We start from the raw sequence: 10,000 nt of genomic DNA on the forward strand, positions 1-10,000 counted from the left end.
CAGGGCGACCCGACTCGGCCGCTTGGAGCGCGGCTGAAGGGTTCGACCCACTCTCCTCTTTCGCAAAGTCTTTCGAGGGATCTTCGGCGTTTCGTACAGAGCCGTCCTCTTTGCCGACACGGTCAAAACGAGTCGCCGGCCGCGCCATCCCCGGGCGCCGGCGTCTCTCTTGATATATGATCCGACCCTCAGACAGACGAACCCAAGGGAAGACCCAAGGGCGCAATGTGCGTTCGAAGAATCAGTGCTCAGTGTGTCCTGCAATTCACACCAAGTCTCGCAGCTGGCTGCGTTCTTCATCGACCCGAGAACCGAGTGATCCACCGCTTAGAGTCGTGCATTTGGTTTGTTCAATTCCGTACAGTACAACCAGGGTTTTAGGCACCGGGCTCCTCCCCTGGCCTCCCCGACTGCAGTTTCGTCCGACAATTCCACGTTCCAGCAGCCGTCCGTTCGGCATGCTTGCGCGGTGCCTCAAAGCCGAGGCGAGCAAGGTCTCTTCGAAGCTTGTGTGCGACAATGGCTTGCGCGTCGCTAGAGACGACGAGGCATTTGGCAACCCTAAGGCAGACGTGCAACGGCGCTCTCAAGTTCCGGTCTTCGCTGGTGCCGTTTTTTTTGCTGTTCACGGTTTGCTGTTCAGCCCGTTTTCTTTAAGCGGTCGCACGGGTCCGACGACCATCGGTTCACCAGGAAGCACACCGGTAACTTCGTCATCAATTGGGCAATAACACAGAGCTTTTGCGCCGTTCCCCGAGCACGTTTGTTCTGCCGTTGTGTTCGCAGCGACGTCACCCCCGGACTCCCAAGCAGCGGTAGCTCTGTGTGGACGGTTCTCTGCCGCCCACCGCTGCGCCCTCTTTGGGGAAGGGGTCATTTTTCGCTCAGAAATGCCCCTCGAGTCCGCCGCCCCAAGGGTGCGCCCTCGTGCTGCGCCCTATCCGACCATTTCGCCACATCATTGCTTCGCTTAAGAGACAGGCACCGCCTAGCCGTGGCTACGCAGCGCGTACTTGGACAGCCGCCAGACGGGCGTTCGTCAGACTACTCCCGCAACAGGAGTCCACCGGCCACAGTGCCATGGACGGCGTTTCGGTATCGCACCGGCAGACTACTCGAAGGCTGGGAAGGACGAAGCAGCAGGAGAACCCCGCTGCCGCAGGTGCGTTCAAAATGCGGGATTACAACCCCTCGTCCCTTTTTTTCCCGGTGCCTCCTTTCGCCCCGCCGCCACGGCTTCAGACATCGCGCCCGCACTGCGAGACCTCTTGCGGCGGCCGTTCCTTATAAGTACTGGGCCGCACGCGTCCCGCCGCGCGCGCGTTGTTGCGAAGAGTTACTTTTCCGGAGCCGGCGAGCCGCGTTTCCTCTCGTACTCCGCAGCAGCCGCCGCCGTTCCCTTGGCGGCGGGCAAGCCTTTCCCTCGGCCAGCCTACCGACTCCGTCGCGACTCTCATGAGCCAGCGAGCCGCGTTTCCTCTCGTACTCCGCAGCAGCCGCCGCCGTTCCCTTGGCGGCGGGCCGGCCTTTCCCTCGGCCGGCCTACCGACTCGGTCGCAACTCTAACGAGAGCCAGCGAGCTGCGGTTCCTTTCGTACTTCGCAGCAGCCGCCGCCGTTCCCTTGGCAGCGGGCCGGCCTTTTCCCTCGGCCAGCCTACCGGCTACGTTCGAGTCTCTCCGACAACGAGTGTCGAAGACCGAAAGCCCACCAGATTGGTGCGTTACGCCGTTCGAACCCACGGAAGCAGTCCGTCCGACATTCCCTTGGTGACGGACCTCCGCTGGGCGTAACAATTTTTGCAGAGATGCGGCATCAGAATCTCGCAACTCCGCTGTTGAGGCCTTCCCCCGCTTATAAGCGGGGGCGGCGCCGGGTGTGACAAGCACAATCCGGTAATGATCCTTCCGCAGGTTCACCTACGGAAACCTTGTTACGACTTTTACTTCCTCTAAATGATCAAGTTTGGTCATCTTTCCAACAGACCGGCGCAACCGAAAGGCCGCGCCGGACATCGGTCCGAAGACCTCACTAAATCATTCAATCGGTAGTAGCGACGGGCGGTGTGTACAAAGGGCAGGGACGTAATCAACGCGAGCTTATGACTCGCGCTTACTGGGAATTCCTCGTTCAAGGGGAACAATTGCAAGCCCCTATCCCAATCACGAAGGAAGTTCCACGGGTTACCCAGTCTTTTCAGACAGGGATAAAGACACGCTGCTTCCTTCAGTGTAGCGCGCGTGCGGCCCCGGACATCTAAGGGCATCACAGACCTGTTATTGCTCTGTTTCGTGCGGCTAGGAGCCGCTTGTCCCTCTAAGAAGGTTGTAAGGTGCTGGGAACCCCGCACCTATTTAATAGGCTAGAGTCTCGTTCGTTATCGGAATTAACCAGACAAATCGCTCCACCAACTAAGAACGGCCATGCACCACCATCCACCGAATCAAGAAAGAGCTCTCAATCTGTCAATCCTCCCAGTGTCCGGGCCGGGTAAGTTTTCCCGTGTTGAGTCAAATTAAGCCGCAGGCTCCACTCCTGGTGGTGCCCTTCCGTCAATTCCTTTAAGTTTCAGCTTTGCAACCATACTTCCCCCGGAACCCAAATACTTTGGTTTCCCGGAAGCTGCCCGCCGAGTCATTTGAGTAACTCAGGCGGATCGCTGGTTGGCATCGTTTATGGTCAGAACTAGGGCGGTATCTGATCGCCTTCGAACCTCTGACTTTCGTTCTTGATCAAAGAAAACATTCTTGGCAAATGCTTTCGCAGTAGTTCGTCTTGCGACGGTCCAGGAATTTCACCTCTAGCGCCGCAATACGAATGCCCCCGTCTGTCCCTCTTAATCATTACCCCGTATTCCAAAAACCAACAGAACAGAAACGGGGTCTTGTTCTATTATTCCATGCAAGTTTATTCAGGCGACTCGCCTGCGTTGAGCACTCTAATTTTTTCAAAGTAAAAGCGCAGGCCTCCTCGAGACGCACCAATGAAGGGCACCAAGAGAGGACCGGCATGATGTTCAGTCCGAGCCGTCGCATCGGGTAGATGCACTACTCGTCTGGAACTAAGATCCAACTACGAGCTTTTTAACCGCAGCAGCTTTAGTATACGCTATTGGAGCTGGAATTACCGCGGCTGCTGGCACCAGACTTGCCCTCCAATTGATCCTCGTTAAAGGATTTAGAGTGTACTCATTTCAATTACGGGGCCTCAAAAGAGTCCCGTATTGTTATTTTTCGTCACTACCTCCCCGTGCCGGGAGTGGGTAATTTGCGCGCCTGCTGCCTTCCTTGGATGTGGTAGCCGTTTCTCAGGCTCCCTCTCCGGAATCGAACCCTGATTCTCCGTTACCCGTAACAACCATGGTAGGCAAGTAACGTACCATCGAAAGTTGATAAGGCAGACACTTGAAAGAAACGTCGCCGGCTCATGGCCATGCGATCAGCACAAAGTTATCCAGAGTCACCACAGAGTACGGGCAGAACCCGATGGGTCTTGGTCTAATAAAAGCGCCCGTCAGCCAAAGGCCTTCAGGCTCAATGCATGTATTAGCTCTAGAATTGCCACAGTTGTCCAAGTAGAAAGAAACGATCTAAGGAACCATAACTGATTTAATGAGCCATTCGCGGTTTCGCCTTATTTCGGCATGTACTTAGACATGCATGGCTTAATCTTTGAGACAAGCATATGATTACTGGCAGGATCAACCAGGTAGATGCATAGGCAAACCCTTGTCGCTCCTCAAGGGAGCCCTGTCGCGGCCGATCGGGGCCCCTCTCACCCCTCGGCGCGCGACGCGCATCTTTTTCGCGGCAGCTCTCGCTGCCCGTGCATCGTTCGAGCTCGCTGCGGCATCCGACCCGAAGGCCCGGTTATCACCGCGCGGCAAGAGAGCACGCGCCCTTAGGCAAAGCATTTGTAACGCGCCCACCAGTGCGCACGCGGCCGCTAGGGCCGCGGCGTTCAGGCACTGGACGGCGCTTGCTGCGTAGCCGAGACGGCCTAGCCGCCAGACGACGGGACACGCCCGCGTCTTCGGCGCAGTCGCACGGAATCGAGTCCGGGTAGCACGGAACACACTTCGTAACACGTGGGAACAGCGTCGTCCGACAACCAGCCCCTATCGCAGACGCGGATGAGGCTGCAGACGAATGCCGTGGGGTCCACGGGACGGGGACACGCTGGGCACGAGGCCGCATATCAAGACCCGTACGGCGCGCGCGCGCTCGGGCGCACGCCACCGACAGTGCCACAAGGACCCCCATATAGTAGCAGCGATAAGTACCCAGACCTCCGTGGGTTGGTAAGTGGCCGTACTCGTGCCGATCTCGCCGTAAATTTGGCGCAAATCGTGCGCGCCCATCGGGCGGCATCGCGGCGCGCGCGTTTCGCGGCGCCCCGCGCGAGCCGAACTCGTGGACTTTGCCGTGGCGCTTGGCGCCGTGCTCGAGGCGCCTTCGCCGCAAGAGCCGCGCAAATCGTGCGGCACCCATCGGCGGCATCGCGGCGCGCGCGTTTCGCGGCGCCCCGCGCGAGCCGAACTCGTGGACTTTGCCGTGGCGCTTGGCGCCGTGCTCGAGGCGCCTTCGCCGCAAGAGCCGCGCAAATCGTGCGGCACCCATCGGCGGCATCGCGGCGCGCGCGTTTCGCGGCGCCCCGCGCGAGCCGAACTCGTGGACTTTGCCGTGGCGCTATCGGCCCCTCTGTCGGTACCGCGGTTCCGCCGCGGGACCTGGCCAAATCGCGGGCGCGGCAGCGCGGCCGGCATCGCGGCGCACCACACGAGCCGTACTCGTGGACTTTGCCGCCGCGCTAAACGCCGTACTCGAGGCGCTTTCGGATCAAGTGTCGCACAAATCGTGCGCGAACTCGTGCAAATGCCATGGGCCGAGGTCGCCAAATGCACAAATGCGCCTCCGGGGCGGCGAGAGGCGCGTTTCGGACTTCGCCGACGATGCGCGCACTCTACGCCTCCGCGTCTGCCGCGGCGGTATGCCCCCCTTATATATGCAGCGATAAGTACCCAGACCTCCGCGGGTCGGCCGGGGCGGCCTCTCTTGAACTGCTATAACTCCGCCGGGCGACGCACTAGAGTGGCGCAAAAGGTATCAAATTCTTCGTCTTTCAGAGGGCTATACGCTGATGTAAAAACTGAACGGCCCGACTTAACGGGACCAGCGCGAAGTTTGTAAATGTCGTTGGACCGTGCCCGAGCCAGACAGCCTAAACGCCCGTATCTTGGGATAGATAAAAAGCACAGAGGCGAAGAGGGTGGCAAAAGCTTCGCGCTTTCCAGCCCAATACGCCGATGCAAAATTCGCACGCCTCCGATGCCTGGTACGGCCGCAAAAAATTCTCAAACGTTACCGGGGCGAGGAGTCCTTTGTGCAGGGGCGAGCGCTTATCGCTTGTATCTTTCGATGGGGTAAGAAGAGAGAGGCGAATGTGGCACCAAACGATTTGCCGCTCCGAGACCTATCCTGCGATGGAAAAGTCGTGCGCCTCCGATTTGCGGGAGAGCGGCAAAAACTTGAAAACTCTATCGCGTCCGCCCCAGGTGAGACCGCCTGAACGCCTCTATCTTCGGCTAGTGAAGAAGCAGGCGGACGAGTTTGAGTTTGAATTTATTTCCACAAACAAGGAGATACAATTGTTGTGAGAGATACAAGGGGAAAAAGCTTCTCAGGGTCAGCTTGACCGACCACAGTGCCGTTACAGAGGCTGCAGCAGGGCGGAAGTGAAGGCTTATAAATGAACCAGGGGTTAATACAAATTCAAAACAAGAAACCCAAAAAGATACAATTGCAACAGTAAAAGAAAAAGAAAACGCCGTACACCGCTTATTACAGAAAGACATAGAGGCGCACAAAAATATCTCAGGCAGGTTTCTCAAAAAACAAAACAAAAACAAGTGAGCACGTCGATGTCACATCGAGTAATGTCATTTAGTGACTTCGGCAACCTGTAGCTTAACATTTGTTGACCACAATTAGTTCGCTTGCGAGAAACACACCAAGTCTCCGGATGCTGGAGTAGTGTAGGGGGCAACGCGTATTTTTTTTTAGATTTTCTTTTTTTTATTCACGAAAGTCCGACAACACAGTGCCTTGGTGCAGAGGGCAGACGAACGGCGAAAATCAATCCGCCTGACTGGGCCCTATGCACCACTCGAACGCAACAGCAAGGAGCACTTATATAGACACGCAGATACACGTTATAATGACCACAATAATTGTAGAGCACAACTTTCAAGTATAAACGTTCATTCCATTCTTATTACTCAGAAAACGCGTCTAAAAAATCGCAGAAAAGGACAGTGCAAGAGAAGACAAATAAAACATAACTATAGAAACTGAATGCGCGCCTAGAAAAAAAAAACCAAAAAAAATATCAGAACAGACCAATGTGGAAGACTGGGCGAGTTGGTGGGTAGTCATTCTAGAAAAAAACAGCGCACACAGGACAGGGACCAAGGGAAGAACCGACGACACGAGCGCTGACTTACAACTGATTTTGATTAAGCGGAAAGTGAACACTATATTTAGGAAGGAAGTAGCAGGTACAATCAGAGGCAGTCAACGTCAAAGAGGTGTAAATGGCCGATAAAATCGATAAAACCGTAAGGGGTGAAGATAAAACAAGATAAAACTCAACAGATGACAAGCCATGGTGTAAAGAACGCTAAGACACGTGAGTAACACGTACAATGCCATGAATAACAAAAAACCGAATACAATCAACAGGTGGAAGGCATCTGAACGTGTGAACAAAAGCAGTGTGAACAAAATTTAACAACTGACATGCGCTTGAAACGGATAACCAGGCACATAACTCACACATTCATCGGTTTTCTTTTTTCTTTTCTTGAGAGGTACGCCACTTTTTCTGATAAAACTACAGATGGCGCGCTGACGCAGTTGTATTTATAGGATTTTATGTTGAAGGCTTCCCTACTTATTTGATCCGAGTGGCTTCCTATGATTTTACAGTTTTCAAATTCAGGATGACAAGCACTGCAAATGTCTGTACAAGGCTTTCTCGAGTTACTTTCAAGGTACCTGTCCTCAACCTACTGTGCATGGAACGAGCACATTTACCTGCAAAAATCTGGAATACCCATAGGATCATGTTTAGCACCCATACTCAGTGACATTTTTCTGGCGTCTACAGACAGGACCTTGGCTTCCATCCTTCCCAGCTCATCTGTTATAAGGACGTTTCGGTATGTCGATGATTATCTCGTGGTCATAAATAGCCACAAGCAGGCGTTCCACTCAGACCTTCAGAATATTTTGCATACTTTCACTTCGACCATGTTCCCTCTAATCGTAACTCACGAGGTGCCAGTAGACAGCACTATCAGATTTCTTGACATCAAGCTGGAATTCCAGGTCCATCACATTAGTTGGAACTATGAACCACGTAATAAGAAACCGGCGATTCATTACCATTCAGCACATTCGAAATTAGTGAAGAGAGCAATCGCGAGTCTTTGCATGTCTAACGCGCTCAAGAGATCATGTCCTCACAGCATGCTTTCCAGCTTTGACACACAACGCAAATAGGTTATTAGGGGCATGCTATCCCAATCACCTGTTCATCTCCGTCGCCCAGAAGCTTCAAAAGCGGGTGAAAGGAAAAGAAAGGATAAATGAAGGAGGTAGAGACAAAGAAAAAAAGAAACAAAAAGTCGCAGTGATCCCTTATCTCCACGCTCTGTCCCATAATCTGAAAGAAGTCATGAATAAAGCAAAGGTGAAGGTGGTGTTTTCAGCTCCGGAAAAGCTTGCAAATATCTGCAACCGCGTTAACCCTCCTTCCAAGACAGCAAGAACATGCAGCAAAAAACATCGTAAACAATTCGTACCGTGTCAGAAGGAAGTAATTTATTCAATACCTTTAACTTGCGGAGACAAATATATTGGTCAGACGGGCAGATGTAGTAATGACCGATTGCGGGAACGTAATAAAGATGTGGAAAAGGGGGTAAAAGGACACATAGCAGCCCGCATAGGAATTTGCAGTGCTTGTCATCCTGAATTTGAAAACTGCAAAATCATAGGAAGCCACTCGGATCAAATAAGTAGGGAAGCCTTCAACATAAAATCCAATAAATACAACTGCGTCAGTGCGCCATCTGTAGTCTTATCAGAAAAAGAAGTGGCGTACCTCTCAAGAAAAGAAAAAAAGAAAACGGATGAATGTGTGAGTTATGTGCCTGGTTATCCGTTTCAAGCGCATGTCAGTTGTTAAACTTTGTTCACACTGCTTAAATCCTTGTCACCTTCACATGCCTTCCACCTGTTGATTGTATTCGAATTTTTTTTTGTTATTCAAGGCACTGTACGTGTTATTCACGTGTCTTAGCGTTTTTATGGTTCTTTACACCATGGCTTGTCATCTGTTGAGTTTTATCTTGTTTTATCTTCACCCCTTACGGTTTTATCGATTTTATCGGCCATTTACACCGCTTTGACGTTGACTGCCTCTGATTGTATCTGCTACTTCCTTCCTATATATAGTGTTCACTTTCCGCTTAATAAAATCAGTTGTAAGTCAGCGCTCGCGTCGTCGGTTCTTCCCTTGGTCCCTGTCCTGTGTGCGCTGTTTTTTTCTAGAATCAGAACAGAGCATTGCAAGAGCCGACACAGATGCAACGTATGTGTAGAAACTAACTGTGTACCTACCAAGAAAATTAAAACAAATGTGCTAAAGTTATAAGCAGGAAAAATAAAATAAAAAACTACAGTGCATTTCCCAGGAAGTGACTTTTCGCTCGCTTACGAAAAGCAGACAGGGAAAGATGAATTAAATCGGGATGGGTTCCAGTTCAAATGCTGCGTAGCAGAGTTGGTTCTGTTTCTTGGTTTCTGTATATTTGTGCGTCTAAACCCATATCGTAGGTGAATTTGGAAAAAAAAACAACAAAAAACATTGTTGTCGATTGGCTACGAGTTCCAGGAATGCCGCCCGACACTGTCGCTGGCAGTGTAACGTTTGTATAGGTAGTACTCGCTGAAGTAGGAATATGTGGAGTCATATCTTGAAAAATTTTCAACAAAGCGAATAGATCTCTTTTGCAATAAAAAGGGCATTTCAAGATTACATTTCCCAGTGACTGCCCAGATAAGCGAACAATAGCGAAACCTGGAATGAACTGCACTGAAATAAAGCTGGCGCAAAAAATGTCCGTTGGTCAGCGACATCAAACTTTCCAAATGTTGAAAAGTGTTTGTTCGTTACATTGGCGAGAGCTTCGCCTCTTAGTACCCCCCGCCCCAGTTTAGATATCATCAACCGGGATTTCTGTTTGCGGTATTTTGTAGAGTTTCCTCTACAGTACGCCAGGTCTTTTGCGGATCGCAGTGAATTCGTTAGAACCTTCCACTGCAGTGATGAATTCGAGATTTATATACGTCCGAACCTAATTTATTCCTATCTTATTTATGCTGTTCTAGAATTGACAGCTCTCTCGTTTATTTTTTTTTTTAAATATGCCAAACAGGTGATTTCGGCCTCTTATGCGCTTTACTAAAGCAGAAGTTTTTCGCAAGTTTTTGGCGCTTTTTTGCCCTTGGTTAACATTGCTACAGTAAAAGCGCAGCTCTATTATTTTTTGCGACTATTGTGTACTACATTAGGGTCAATTTCGCAAAGACAGTACACATTGGAGACCATGTGTTCATTTTTTTTTTTCCTGTGTTACAGGCTGAACCGAGGTGTAGTGATTTGTGCACGCCATCTTGGAATAAAGCAAGAGGTGGTCACTAAAATCACTCAGCAAGACACCTGGGTCTTGTTCGTCGCAATTAGTAAAGCATAAATCAATTAGGGTCTCACCCGACCCCAAGTAGCACGTGTAGGCGCATTAACAATGTTAGAGAAAACATGTAAAGAAATGATGTCGAGAAAGTCACTTGTTGCCGCTGATTGTTCCAACACATGTCATGGTAAAATCGGCCATAATTACAATTGGTTTCTTATCGGTATGCTATCAAGAAAAG

General features: G+C 51.2%; 2 non-coding genes across 2 annotated transcripts; both read right to left on the reverse strand.

The window, feature by feature from the left end:
* Positions 1 to 182: 182 nt before the first annotated feature.
* LOC144111648 (5.8S ribosomal RNA) lies at positions 183 to 335 on the reverse strand. The gene has a single exon (XR_013310128.1). It is a non-coding gene; the product is annotated as a 5.8S ribosomal RNA (ribosomal RNA).
* A 1,560-nt stretch (positions 336 to 1,895) lies between these two features.
* On the reverse strand, positions 1,896 to 3,710 carry LOC144111571 (small subunit ribosomal RNA). The gene has a single exon (XR_013310098.1). It is a non-coding gene; the product is annotated as a small subunit ribosomal RNA (ribosomal RNA).
* Positions 3,711 to 10,000: the final 6,290 nt, after the last annotated feature.

The sequence above is a fragment of the Amblyomma americanum genome, chromosome 11 (genome assembly GCF_052857255.1).
Source record: "Amblyomma americanum isolate KBUSLIRL-KWMA chromosome 11, ASM5285725v1, whole genome shotgun sequence".
Classification (NCBI taxonomy): Eukaryota; Metazoa; Arthropoda; class Arachnida; order Ixodida; family Ixodidae; genus Amblyomma; species Amblyomma americanum.